We start from the raw sequence: 14,667 nt of genomic DNA on the forward strand, positions 1-14,667 counted from the left end.
TAAGAGTTCAGAGTGAGAGCGTGCCCAGAAGATGAGAATAACCAGTAGTGCCAAATGCCAGAGAGAGTAGGGAAGGGAAATAAAGGCCAGTGAGTGAACACTGATTTATTATTTTTAATTATTTATTTTTTTATTTTATTTTACAATACTGTATTGGTTTTGCCATACATTGACATGAATCCGCCACAGGTGTATATGAGTTCCCAATCCTGAACCCCCCTCCCACCTCTCTCCCCATATCATGTCTCTGGGTCATCCCAGTGCATCAGCCCCAAGCATCCTGTATCCTGTATCAAACCTAGACTGGCGATTCATTTCTTACATGATAGTACACATGTTTCAGTGCCATTCTCCCAAATCATCCCACCCTCGCCCTCTCCCACAGAGTCCAAAAGACTGTTCTATACATCTGTGTCTCTTTTGCTGTCTTGCATACAGGGTTATCATTACCATCTTTCTAAATTCCATATATGTGTGTTAGTATACTGTATTGGTGTTTTTCTTTCTGGCTTACTTCACTCTGTATAATCAGCTCCAGTTTCATCCACCTCGTTAGAACGGATTCAAATGTATTCTTTTTAATGGCTTAGTAATACTCCATTGTGTATATGTACCACAGCTTTCTTATCCATTCGTCTGCTGATGGACATCTAGGTTGCTTCCATGTCCTGGCTATTATAAACAGTGCTGCGATGAACATTGGGGTACACGTGAACACTGGATTTAATAGCTGGAGAATCTTTACATTTCCAAGACACTTTTATCAGAGAAGCAGAGAAAAAACTTGATTTCAATTGGTAGGAGTGAACAGGAGGAGAGCAAGTAGAGACAGCCATGATGAGTACAGAGCTCTTCCGGGATTATCACACTTCACAGGGTCAGAAGAGTTTTCAACAGATCATTTATCAAGTTGCAGGTATATAGAGACCCAGAGGAGAAGTTCATAAGGGAGAAGTGAAGTGAAAATCACTCAGTCGTGTCCAACTCTTGGCGACCCCATGGACTATACAGTCCATGGAATTCTCCAGGCCAGAATACTAGAGTGGGGAGCCATTTCCTTCTCCAGGGGATCTTCCCAACCCAGGGATCGAGCCCAGGGTCTCTTGCATTGCAGGTGGATTCTTTACCATCTGAGCCACCAGGGAAGCCCAAGAATACTGGAGTGGGTCATCTATCCCTTCTCCAGTGAATCTTCCCAACCCAGGAATCAAACTAGGGTCTCCTGCACTGCAGGCAGATTCTTTACCAACTGAGGTATCATGGGGGAGAAGACAGTTGCTTTCCAAGCAAGTGCTAAAACACCTAAAGGTCTATATGTAAAATCAGTCCTTAACCCCACTCTATTTTTTCTTCCTGACTTTCTACCCCTAGTTTTCAAGGCAAAACAGGTCTCACCTTTTATATTCACATATAGCTTGTGAGCTTGCATATTGCCTTCTTATGCTTTTTTCACTTATATTCATTTTACTTTGACTTCACTTGTATGAAATTATTGAGACAGGGATGATGCCATAACCACAATTTTTCCCTGACTCTGCATTCATCTCAGGAGCGTTCTAAAATAGTTACTGACCTTAGGTTTCCCTTTTAATAAATGCTCAAAATGAAGTAGGTGATGCTCATGGAAAGACTGAGCAGTCTGTCCCAAAATGTACCTTAGAAAATGGAAGTAAAACAATGGTCTGTTTTCTCTCTATCCACCCTGCCTGTTCAGCCACTGGTTTAAGAGGTAATGTAAGGTACATAGGGGCTTCTCTAGTGGCTCAGAGGTAAAGAATTCACCTGCAATGCAGGAACCGCAGTCGGCCTGGGTTGAGAAAATCCCCTGGAGGAGGAGGGCATGGCAACCCACTCCAGTATTCTTGCCTGGAGAATCCTATGGACAGAGAAGCCCAGTGGACTACACTCCATAGGGTCGCACTGGTCGGACACTACTGAAGTGACTTAGCAGGTTTGCACACATAAAGTATATAACTGAGGCAGAAAGAAGACATTGCCAGAACTTCTGGCTCTAGATCCGTCAGGATCCAAGGTTTCTCTGTCCTATCTCACTTTCTGGTAGTAATTTCTCACTATCATAAGCTTCTACAATTTGAAAAAATAAAGTAGAAATAAATTAAAATACATGCTAAAATAAAAAGTTCGCAGCAACTCTCTCCACTGTTACTCTCCCACCCACCAACTGTCTTTCCCAGTTGAAAAAGGCAAGAAGATTATCGATCTCAGTCTAATCAGAGGTCAGAAGCAATTGCCTAGCAATCACATCTACATTCTTGGAGAGTCCAGAGAGGAGCCACGTAAAGGCCAAGTCCTGCATGTGTTTTAGAGGATGCTGGGTATAAGCAGAAGCAGGCAATGTCTTACTGCTTCAGAAACGTACTTTTTATTACCAGCTCTATTATATTTTGAATAACTTGTGAAATCCAGGAGTTTTAAATTACCTTTGTTTCCTTTCAGTCCCTTACATTATGCCTCTAAATAGGGAGAGAATAAATTTCCAGTATCTGGAGCATCTTTCCTTGCAGAGAAGCAGGAATGAGCAGGTGTGTCATGGGGTAACCACTGACTACTAGAGAGAGTTTTGGTTTCTATGTTATGTTAGAGATCAATAAGGAAGCTCATTCCTGTTGTGAATTGTCCTGAAATATGTAAGCCTTTTCCTTGTATTCATATCCTAGAGTCATCTGAAACGTTTCTATACTAACAAGTTACTACTCCTCTTTGGAACCATTCAGTAGGACAGCATCGGTGGGGAGAAGGCAGCCCTCAACCTGAGGATCTAGAGCAGGATAGACCCCTCTTCCAGCTGCTCCCATGAATACCCTGGCATCAGCTTTATTTCTGGTTACTCTGTCTGCTTCGAGGAACTAACTTCTGCCATGTTCTTTTGTCATATCAGAAATCACTCTTTCCAATTCTACTCCTTTTTCTTCATGCAAAGGCTCATGTCTCTCCTACCCCAAGAATCCTCTCTGCCAGTGATAACTGTCTGTGCATGCATGTTAAGTCATTTTAGTCTTGTCTGACTCTTTGCAACCCTATGGACTTTAGCCTGCCAGGCTCCTCTGTCCATGGGGTTCTGCAGGGTAGAATACTGGAGTAGATTGCCATGTCCTCCTCCAGGGGATCTCCTCCACCCAGGGACTGAACCCACATCTCTTCTGTCTCCTGCACTGGCACGCAGGTTTTTTACCACTGGCACAACCTGGGAAGCCCAATAGCTGTCTACCTGTTCTTAACTGATTCTAAGATCTACTTCCCATCTATTGAGAGTGCTTTCTTAAAGTACACCAATAGCTGTTGATTACCAATCCAGGGGGCTCTTACTGTTCTTACTACTTAAACTCTCTGCAGCATTTGACACTGTTCACTGTATTCTTTTCCCTTCTACCTCTGTACGATCTTCTTAGACACTTTCACTGGTTTGTCTTCCTCAACCCTCCCTTTAAATGCTAAGCCCAAAGTTCATTGCATAGCTTTCTTAGTCTTCATATTCTGTGCTTCTGATGCTCTCTCGCAAGCCCCAAGCTTCAATTATTTTTTTAAATTTTTTAATTGTGACTTTTATATTTATTTTATATTTTTAATTTATCTATCTACCTGGCTGTGCTAGTTCTTAGTTGCTTCTGATGCTCTCTCCCAAGCCCCAAGCTTCAATTATTTTTTTTTAATTTTTTAATTGTGACTTTATACTTATTTTATATATTTAATTTATCCATCTACCTGTCTGTGCTAGTTCTTAGTTGCAGCACATGGGATTTTCATTGTGACATGCAAGATCTTTAGTTGTGGCACACAGGGACTTTAGTTGCGACATATGAACTCTTACTTGCAGCATTTGGGATCTAGTTCTCTAGCTAGAGACCAAACTAGGGCCCCCTTCACTGGGAGCATGGAGTCAGCCACTGGACCACCAGGGAAGTCCCCCAGGGCTTCATATATACCCTAGACCTTCCTCCAGATCTCTTGACCTGCATATCAGCTGCATGATTGTCATGAATAATGTATAATCTGCAAACATCTTAAATTGACCATTTTTTCTCCAAGTTAGTTTCTCTCTTATGTTTCTTGTCTTCTTAATGGCATCAACATTTCTCCCAGCATCCTGGGTTCTCAGGTACAAAACCTCAAATTCTTGATCATATGAAAAAAGAAAAAAAAAGAAAGTGTAAGGTACTCAGTTGTGTCCTACTCTTTGCAACTCCATGTACTGTAGCCCGTCATGGAATTCTCCAGGCAAGAATACTGGAGTGGGTAGCCATTCTCTTCTTCAAGAGATCTTCCCAATCCAGGGATCAAACCCAGGTCTCCTTCACTGCAGGCAGATTCTTTACCATCTCAGACGCCTGGGATGCACTAAGAATCATCTAATTCAATGTTTTTACAGGTGATAGGACTGTCTTCCAGAGTCATGAAATTAATTCACCACCATAAATCCACAGCATAACATCCTACTAATCTTTAAAGGTCCATTTCAAGTTTCACTCTTCCAATAAAAAGTGTTTCCAAGCCCTTCCTCATAGAAAATTGTGCCTTTGTTTTCTTATGCATCACAGTCTCACAATTGAGTTAGTTTTTACCCTTCTCACTAAACTGTCAACTATCTGAATGTAGAGATTGTGTTTTCCTCACCTTTAATATTTCTTATAACTCACTGCAGAACTTGGCACATGCTCAATTAGCACTTGTAAAATAGGATCATAACTAATATCCATGTAACACTTTAAAACTTTGTAAAATACATTCCCAAAACCTATGAAATAAGTCATGTAAATATTTTTATTATTCTAGATTTACACATTTTCAAAACTCTAAAATCTAGAAAACCCAAATCCTCTAATGAGAATCGAGTTTTGCTTTTTGGTTTTTTACTTCCTATCATCTGTTTGTTATTCTATGTATTTCCAAAGTAGGCTGTTCAGAGTATTTGCCTCATTATCATATTTACTTGCCATAAGCTGTTTCTGCTGCTGCTGCTAAGTCACTTCAGTCATGTCCGACTCTGTGCGACCCCATAGATGGTAGCCCACCAGGCTCCCCCATCCCTGGGATTCTCCAGGCAAGAACACTGGAGTGGGTTGCCATTTCCTTCTCCAAAGCTGTTTCTACATACTACCAAACAATCAGATGAAAAATATAAATTCAATAAATCATCCAAATATTTTTAAATGTAATGTATATTTGCTCCTGTATAGAACAAACAGCTAGTTGATTGATTTGCATTACTTACTTTCAACCAGTTGTTTTGGCAGAATGATAATTACATAAACTTCAACAGTGGCATTTTATCAGTTTTTTGTTGATTCTGTAATATTACTACTGTATTTTTTAGCTACAACCATCTAATTTTATTTTATATAGTTTATCACCAAAGAGATATGGTAGACAAGGAAAACTGGTTTCTTTTAAGACTTCTTTAAGTCTACACTACAGATGTGGAGCCAAGGTTACCCGGGACTGAGGCGAATATTCCCAGATTGGAAAAAGCAATATTTACCCTGCAGCTTCCCTCCGAGAAGAGTTGTTTTCAAAGAAAACAGATCATCAATCCTGAGAAACAAATGTCTGTGTTAAAATGGAATTAGAAATACCTAAAGGACAAGAAATAGAAATGGATTGAAAGAAGAAACTTTTGCCAAAAAATGTAAAAAGAGAATATGGCTAGAAAAAAAAAATGTACACATGGATTTAGGAAAAAGGAGAGGAGCCCCAGGGCAAAAAGAAAGGATTGTTGGTTGAAAACATTAGAAGCAGCCTAGCAGTTCTGACCCCTACTCCCCTCATCACTACATGGCACTCCCACCAGATACAAACGAAAAGGCAACAGGTTGATTGCTAGTAACAAAAGCCTAGGTGAGGGGCTATTTGGACTAACCCACCCACTGAAAAATATGACACAGAAGCATACAAATGAGTTGAGAAGTTAGTAAAGGACTACTAGATTTTTTTTAACATATAAGAAATTGCTGGAATGAAATAAGTAAATACAGAATACCTGAGCAGGGCCAGGTCTTGCCTTACCCTGCTCCCAGCCCTGTACCTGAACACCAAAACAGCTTTTGCCCTGAGCCAGATAAACTTGGGCTTTGTTTATAGTTGCCTCACAAAGCAAGGAGGATGGAATCTAGTCCTCAAGACCAGTCCAAGGTGAGGCGTCTAATAGGAATCCTTGTCAACATTAACCTAAATCCTTAAAGTGCTGTACTCTTAGGACAAGGGCAAACCAGAAATAAATACACCTCTTCCAAAGTCCAGGGATTTGCAGAGTCTTGACACTTAGAAGAGCAGGGAGAAAAGGAAAAAGAAAAAATACATTTCTAAGAAGTTGTGACCTCCAGCCCTCCTGGAGATTTTCAGACTTGGTTATCCCAGGTACTCTAAGTCTAGTACTAGATCTAAGATGGTCCTGTACTATAGTGCCCCAGGCGCTTGGCAAAAGCAAATTCATGTTCTCTTCACAGGAAGGCGATTTCATTGTAGGTCTCAAAGAATTCACTCAGATAAGGTTTTTAGTACTTAATAAAATAATTAAGCACACAGGAGACAAAGCACCATTAAGTGGGGGCATTTTGGGGTGGGCACTTGAGCCAGAAATACAGGTTACAGCTACAAATGTCTAGTGATACTCAGGGAACCTCTATCCCAGAAGACTAGCTCATGTCACATTCTAATAGCATATCCTGCAACACTAAGTTACTAGTGGCAAGCTAAGTTCATTGTTACAGCATTCACATACAGGTTAAGAGGGAAAATCCAAGTCCAACATGAATATAATCAAGACTCACCAAACATTTGAGGAAAACTAACACCATAAGAGAAAAGCATCAGCCTACACACACACACACACACACACACACACACACACACCCCTGATAACGCCTGAGGAAACAGAACAAGTAAAACAGATGGTTGAAGACTTTAAGACGTAAAATGATTGTCATAAGATGTATTTAGAGAGGTTATTGTATCCTTGAAACAAGAGCGCATCTTAATAAAAAGAAGATGAGCTATTTTGTAAATGAAATAAATGATGGTAAAAAAGAACAAGAAGAAGAAGAAAACAAAGCCTCAAAGCTGAATAGCAAAATTGAGGGCTGAAGAGCAACTTGGATACTCAAGATCAACCTGAGAAATTATCTTAGACCACAGTGTGAATGGACAGAGAAGATACGTATAAAATAAACGTTAAAGGCCTTGGAGGACCCATCCAAAGTTACAAATCAACAAAATGGGATTTCCAGAAAGAAAAATCAAAGCACTTAGAGACAGAAATAAAAAAAGTCCTCAGTGTGAAAGAACTCACATTTTTAAATTAAATTCCACTGAGTGTCGAGTAATAAGACTGAGAAAAGACCCATCCCTAGAAAGTAATGGTAAAACTTTAATATTTCATGGATAAGCAGAAAATCCTAAAGACTTCTAACATGAAAAAATATATTGGGAAAAAACACCATATTGACTTCAAATTCATCAGCAACATTGGGTACAAAAAGTTACTGGAGAATATTTTCTTTGTACTGAGGTGAAATGATTTTGAACCTAGAATTGTATAATCTGACAAATCCTCAGACAAGTGTAATGGCTAACTAAGACATTTTCAGACAAGAATGGATTCAGAAAATTTACCACCCAGAAATTTTAGATGAAATATTGACTAGAAGATATGCTCTATCATAAGGAAAGGAGGGAAGAAAGCTCAGGAGGAACACTAAAAATCAACGACTCTTTGCAACCCGTGGACTGTAGCCCACCAAGCTCCTCCATCCATGGGATTCTCCAGGCAAGAATACTGGAGTGGGTTGCCATTTCCTTCTCCAGGGGATCTTCCTGACCCAGGGATCAAACCCAGGTCTCCCACATTGCAGGCAGACGCTTTAACCTCTGCACCACCAGGGAGAGGGCCTTAAGACTTAGGATTACTCATAAATGTTCATTTTAATTTTTAAAAATATAGCAGTCACAAATTCATTTTTAAAAATCCCTTCCACAATAGCAACAGAAATTATAAAATACCCAAGAATCAATTTAATTAAAGTGAAACAATACATACATGAGTAATACAGATGAAATTTTTCTGAAGATTATTAAATAGAAAATTTGAATAAATTAACGCTACACAACTGAATATATCTCACTACTGTAAATATCACAAGTCTTTGTAAATTAATATGTAAATCCAATGCAATCTCAGAGAAAATATCAACACATTTTTTGAAATGGATCTGACAACCTTATTCTAAAATTTTTCTAAAAACGAAATTATGCTAGAATTCCCAAGATAAATTCTTAAAGCAGAACACTGAGGGTGTACTTCTGTGGATCTTCACAGAGGTTCTTGTGCAACCAGATTGTATAATACGCAATTATTCAGTTCAGTTCAGTTTCTCAGTCATGTTCAGCTCTTCGTGACCCCATGAACTGCAGCACACCAGGCGTCCCTGTCCATCACCAACTCCCAGAGTTCACCCAAACTCATGTCCATCAAGTCAGTGATGCCATCCAGCCATCTCATCCTCTGTCATCCCCTTCTCCTCCTGCCCCCAATCCCTCCCAGCATCAGAGTCTTTTCCAATGAGTCAACTCTTTGCATGAAGTGGCCAAAGTACTGGAGTTTCAGCTTTAGCATCAGTCCTTCCAATGAACACCCAGGACTGATCTCCTTTAGAATGGACTGGTTGGATCTCCTTGCAGTCCAAGGGACTCTCAAGAGTCTTCTCCAACACCACACTTCAAAAGCATCAATTCTTCGGCGCTCAGCTTTCTTCACAGTCCAACTCTCACATCCATACATGACCACAGGAGAAACCATAGACTTGATAGACGGACATTTGTTGGCAAAGTAATGTCTCTGCTTTTGAATATGCTATCTAGGTTGGTCATAACTTTCCTTCCAAGGAGTAAGTGTTTTAATTTCATGGCTGCAATCACCATCTGCAGTGATTTTGGAGCCCCAAGAAATAAAGTCTGACACTGTTTCCACTGTTTCCCCATCTATTTCCATGAAGTGATGGGACCAGATGCCATGATCCTAATTTTCTGAATGTTGAGCTTTAAGCCAACTTTTTCACTCTCCTCTTTCACTTTCATCAAGAGGTTTTTTAGCTCCTCTTCACTTTCTGCCTTAAGAGTAGTGTCATCTGCACATCTGAGGTTATTGATATTTCTCCCGGCAATCTTGATTCCAGCTTGTGCTTCATCCAGCCCAGTGTTTCTCATGATGTAGTCTGCATAGAAGTTAAATAAGCAGGGTGACAATATACAGCCTTGACGTACTCCTTTTCCTATTTGGCACCAGTCTGTTGTTCCATGTCCAGTTCTAACTGTTGCTTCCTGACCTGAATATAAGTTTCTCAAGAGGCAGGTGAGGTGGTCTGGTATTCCCATCTCTTTCAGAATTTTCCACAGTTTATTGTGATCCACACAGTCAAAGGCTTTGGCATAGTCAATAAAGCAGAAATAGATGTTTTTCTGGAACTCTCTTGCTTTTTCGATGATCCAGCGGATGTTGGCCATTTGATCTCTGGTTCCTCTGCCTTTTCTAAAACCAGACTGAGCATCTGGAAGTTCATGGTTCACGTATTGCTGAAGCCTGGCTTGGAGAATTTTGAGCATTACTTTACTAGCATGTGAGATGAGTGCAATTGTGTGGTAGTTTGAGCATTCTTTGGCATTGCCTTTCTTTGGGGTTGGAATGAAAACTGAGCTTTTTGAGTCCTGTGGCCACTGCTGAGTTTTCCAAATTTGCTGGCATATTGTCTGCAGTAATTAGAGTATTAGCAGAAGAACAGAGAAATAGATCAAGAAAACAGAACAGAGAGTTTTAAAATGACCCGTGTATAAATTGGAATTTGGTACCTGAAAAAGGTTTTTTAATTCAATGGGTAAAAGATTGACTGTGGTGAATTCTGTTGTCAAAGTGTACATTCATTTAGGAAACAATGTCAGATTCTGCTTCGTACCAATCTCAAAAGTTGATTCCAGAGGATTTAAAAAGTAAAGAGTAAAATCAAAACTCTAAAAAATAGCTGAAGGAAATATAGGAGAATGTATATTCAACTGTTGGTAAGAAAACCTTCTTCAACAAGACACATACACACACGTTGTAAGTGAGAAAAAGATTGATAATTTTGATGTCATCAAAATTTAAAACCTCTGCTACAAAGGACACCATAAACAGTTAAAAGGCTAACAACAGATTGAAAAATATGTTTATAACATATACATTAATCAAATAATATCCAGAATATATAAAGAACTCCTAAAACTACATATCTTAAAAAGCCTTATAGAAAGATGGGCTAAATATCTAACAGTCAGTTCCTTGGAGAGGATATATTTTACAAATGCCCCTAAATGTGAAAAGATCACTAACCTTGCCAGATAATTAATTAATGATCATTAAAAGATCATTAATTTCTATGCAAACTTCAATACACTGGCAAAAATTGAAAATGTTTGTTAGAGTGAGGAAAAATTAATATTTGGTATACTATGTGTGGAATTATAAGTCAGTGTAGCTTTTGGGGGAATGCCAATATGCAGATACCACCACCCTTATGAGAAATCGAAGAAGAACTAAAGAGCCTCTTGATGAAAGTGAAAGAGGAGAGTGAAGAAGTTGGCTTAAAACTTAACATTCAGAAAACTAAGATCATGGCATCCAGTTCCATCACTTCATGGCAAATAGATGGGGAAACAATGGAAAGAGTGAAAGCCTATATGGGGGAGGGCTCTAAAATCACTGCAGATGGTGACTGCAGCCATGAAATTAAAAGACACTTGCTCCTTGGAAGAAAAGCTATGACCAACCTAGACAGAGTATTAAAAAGCAGAGACATTACTTTACTAACAAAGGTCCGTCTAGTCAAAGCTATGGTTTTTCCAGTAGTCATGTATGGATGTGAGAATTGGACTGTAAACAAAACTGAACACCAAAGAATTGATGCTTTTGAACTGTGGTGTTGGAGAAGACTCTTGAGAGTCCCTTGGACTGCAAGGAGATCCAACCTGTCCATCATAAAGGAAATCAGTCCTGAATATTCATTTGAAGGACTGATGCTGAAGTTGAAGCTCCAATACTTTGGCCACCTGATGCCAAGAACCAATTCATTGGAAAAGACCCTGTTGCTGGGAAAGATTGAAGGTGAGAGAAGAAGGGGATGACAGAGGATGAGATGGTTGGATAGCATCACCGACGCTATGGACATGAGTTTGAGTAGGCTCCAGGGGTTGGTGATGGACATGGAAGCCTAGCATGCTGCAGTCCATGGGGTCCCAAAGAGTCGGACATGACTGAGTGACTGAACTGAACAGAATATACCATTGACTGTTAAAAATTAAGTTGGGCATATTACTTCTTTAAGTGAGCAAATCTATTTCTTGTTGTCTACCCTAGCAAACTCTTATACCTGTTTCACAGAAAACATGTTCAAGATTATCCATTACAGTGTTATTGTTTGTAATAGCAAAATCATTGAAAACATCATGTGTCTATGGGATCACAAAGAGTCAGACACTACTGAGTGACTGAACTGACTGAACTGATCCATTAAATATTTAAATGTAACACTATTGTAGAGATGACTCTCTTCCAAACCTGAAATTCTGGATTTTACTTTTAATATGTCAGAAGTCCTCAAGAATGGTTAACAAAAAATTCCTGCACATAAACAAACTACTTTCTTATCTCCACATTAAGTAGATGTTGAACATTACCTCAAGTGCTTACAGTATCCAGATTACTACACATTTCTAAGATCAGGTACATAGTTTTCTACAAATGTATCTTTGTACAAAATGTATATTTTGTATAAAATGTGTATTTGTATAAAATATACAAAATATACCACAATACAAATGCTTTAGGAATGTTCTACATGGTTATTTCCTATGTTTGGTTGATTTAATAGGCCCAGATAAATTATCTTTCTTTCAATTTCTGTCAGTTTTGATCCCTACTGCATTAATTATTTAAGTAATTTTAATCACCCCAAGTTATTCATTTAGATCACCAGAGAAGACAAGATGTGGTAAACATAAATGCCTCACTCCAAATCAATTAGCACATCCACTTACAAGGGGAACTAAGACTAGAGTTAAAGACTTCTGAATCGTATTACCTTGCTCTACTGATAATCCACATATTCTTACTTTTAAAGAAAGACACATTGATAAATAAGGACATAAGAACTAAAAGCTATAAGAAATCTAAACCTGCTCTAAAACTACTTCTTATAATACTCAAAACAAATCCTCCATATCAGGTTGCTAAAAGTAATCAGTCAATTACTTCTGTGGTTTCAATCAGTCAATTAATTCTACATATATAAGAACATATGAACTTAAAAGCACCTTCAACTCGGTCAGCCTGTTCCCAGATTTGTAATGTTCTAATGGTAGAGCAATATGGATAAAGATTCTATTGGTAGCTAGGGGGAAAAAAGAACAGTGACGTTATAGTCCTGTGTCATCTTTGTTTTTGAAAAATGGTATATTATATAAAGATTTAAAAATAACACGACTTCATGAATAGAACTACTTAATTCAAAGTTGTTGCAGGGATGAAGCATAGCAACAGTAAAGAAATTTTTTTTGAAGAGGAAAACCACATCTTTGTGTAAAATTTTTCAAAAAATTTGTCTTTGTGGCTATGTAATTTCATTTGATGATTCCAAACCTGAGATTCTTTTATTCTAAGTTTTCAGTAGTAACTTTAAAAGCATTTTTTTGAACTTTAGATCCAAGAGCAGAATTATATGCTACTATAACAAACCTGTATAGTTTCTTAATTTTATTTTGATGAGGGAAGTGCTTATTCATAGGTGCTAGTACAATTTTCTTTTAAAAGATAAGCCTTTGGAAAAGGAGAAAGAGACACATTATTATTATATTTATTATTATACTGACATTTATTATTTAGCTGCCATGTATTAAGTAAAACACTGAACGTTACACTTTAATTCTATTCTGTCTTTATATCTGCTCTAAGAGGTACATATAGTATTGATATTCCCATTTTATACAAAACTAAGACTCAGAGAAGTTAAAGAATCTAAGGTCACATGGCTTAAGTGAGAAGACTATATAGACTGAAATACGATAGAAAAACGGATATTGCATATTAACGCATACATGTGGAACCTAGAAAAATGGTACAGATGAATCATTTGCAGGCAGGTATAGAGATGCAGATGTAGAGAATGGACATGTAGACGGGATGAGGGGGGAAGGGGTGATGGGACAAATTGGGGATTGACACATATACACTACCATGCGTAAAAGAGAGACCTAGTGGGAAGTTGCTCTATAGCACGTGAAGCTCAGCTCAGTGCCCTGAATGACGCAGAGGGGTGAAGCGGGGGATGTGGAGGGAAGAGAGTTCCAAAAGGGGGAGGATATATGTATACATATAACTGATTCACTTCGTTGTACAGCAGAAACTAGCACAACATTGTGAGGCAACTACACTCCAATTCTTATAAAATAGCCATGAAATAATTTTATGTCAGCAAAGGCTTTGATGGTAGAGATTTTGTGCCTACTTATTAACTTGGCAAGATTATGCATAAACACAGATTATTAGTCTTGGGTCTCAGGTTTGTCTGTGTCACTACCACTAATTTATGTTCCTTAGGGCATATACTCAACTCTCCCCAGCTTCTAAATATATTATCCTTTGTCCTAATAAATGTATAAAATTTTTAAAAAGAAGGTATGAAATGTTATTTTTAAACATCATTCTTGATAATATCCAAAGCTAAGTATCTCACAAAACAAAATAAGTGACCTAAAATCATATTTGTTTTTATTAAAAATTTTAATGTTTAGTCTCTTCAATAGGAATTGTTAAAATTTAGGGGGAGAAAACTTTAAAAAAAAAAACAATTAGTAGCTAATGAAGCAGAGATTATTTGGATTTGAAAAATAGTTGTTAATGTGGAGTTAAACCTGATTAGGAAACCAGAAGTCAAAATAAGAAGTTAGCCATTGTACAATAAGATGTAAGGACTTCTAAGCAGATGTATGCATTGCTGGAAACAGTACTTGGGTGAAATTATTCTGAGGCAAGAAGTAAACCAGATCAAAATTAGACTCACTTCAGTTCAGTTCAGTTGCTCAGTCATGTCCAATGCTTTCTGACCTATGGAGAGCAGCCACCAGGCTTCCCTGTCCATCACCAACTCCTGGAGTTGACTCAAACTCATGTCCATCAAGTCAGTGATGCCATTCAACCATCTCATTCTCTGTCATCCCCATCTCCTCCTGCCTTCAGTCTTTCCCAGCATCAGGGTCTTTTCAAATGAGTCAGCTCTTTGCATCAGGTGGCCAAAGTATTGGAGTTTCACCTTCAGCATCAGTCTTTCCAGCAAATATTCAGGACTGACTTCCTTTCGGATTGACTGGCTTGAATGCCTTGCAGTCCAAGGGACTCTCAACAGTCTTCTCCAACACCACAGTTCAAAACCATCAATTCTTCGGTGCTCAGCTTTCTTTATAGTCCAACTCTCACATCCATACATAACTACTGGAAAACCCATAGCTATGACTAGACAGACCTTTGTTGGCAAAGTAATGTCTCTGCTTCTTAATATGCTGTCTAGGTTGGTCATAACTTTTCTTCCAAGGAGCAAGCATCTTTTAATTTCATGGCTGCAGTCCCCATCTGCA

Source organism: Oryx dammah, unplaced genomic scaffold, assembly GCF_014754425.2.
Source record: "Oryx dammah isolate SB20612 unplaced genomic scaffold, SCBI_Odam_1.1 HiC_scaffold_10, whole genome shotgun sequence".
In the NCBI taxonomy this organism is placed as follows: domain Eukaryota; kingdom Metazoa; phylum Chordata; class Mammalia; order Artiodactyla; family Bovidae; genus Oryx; species Oryx dammah.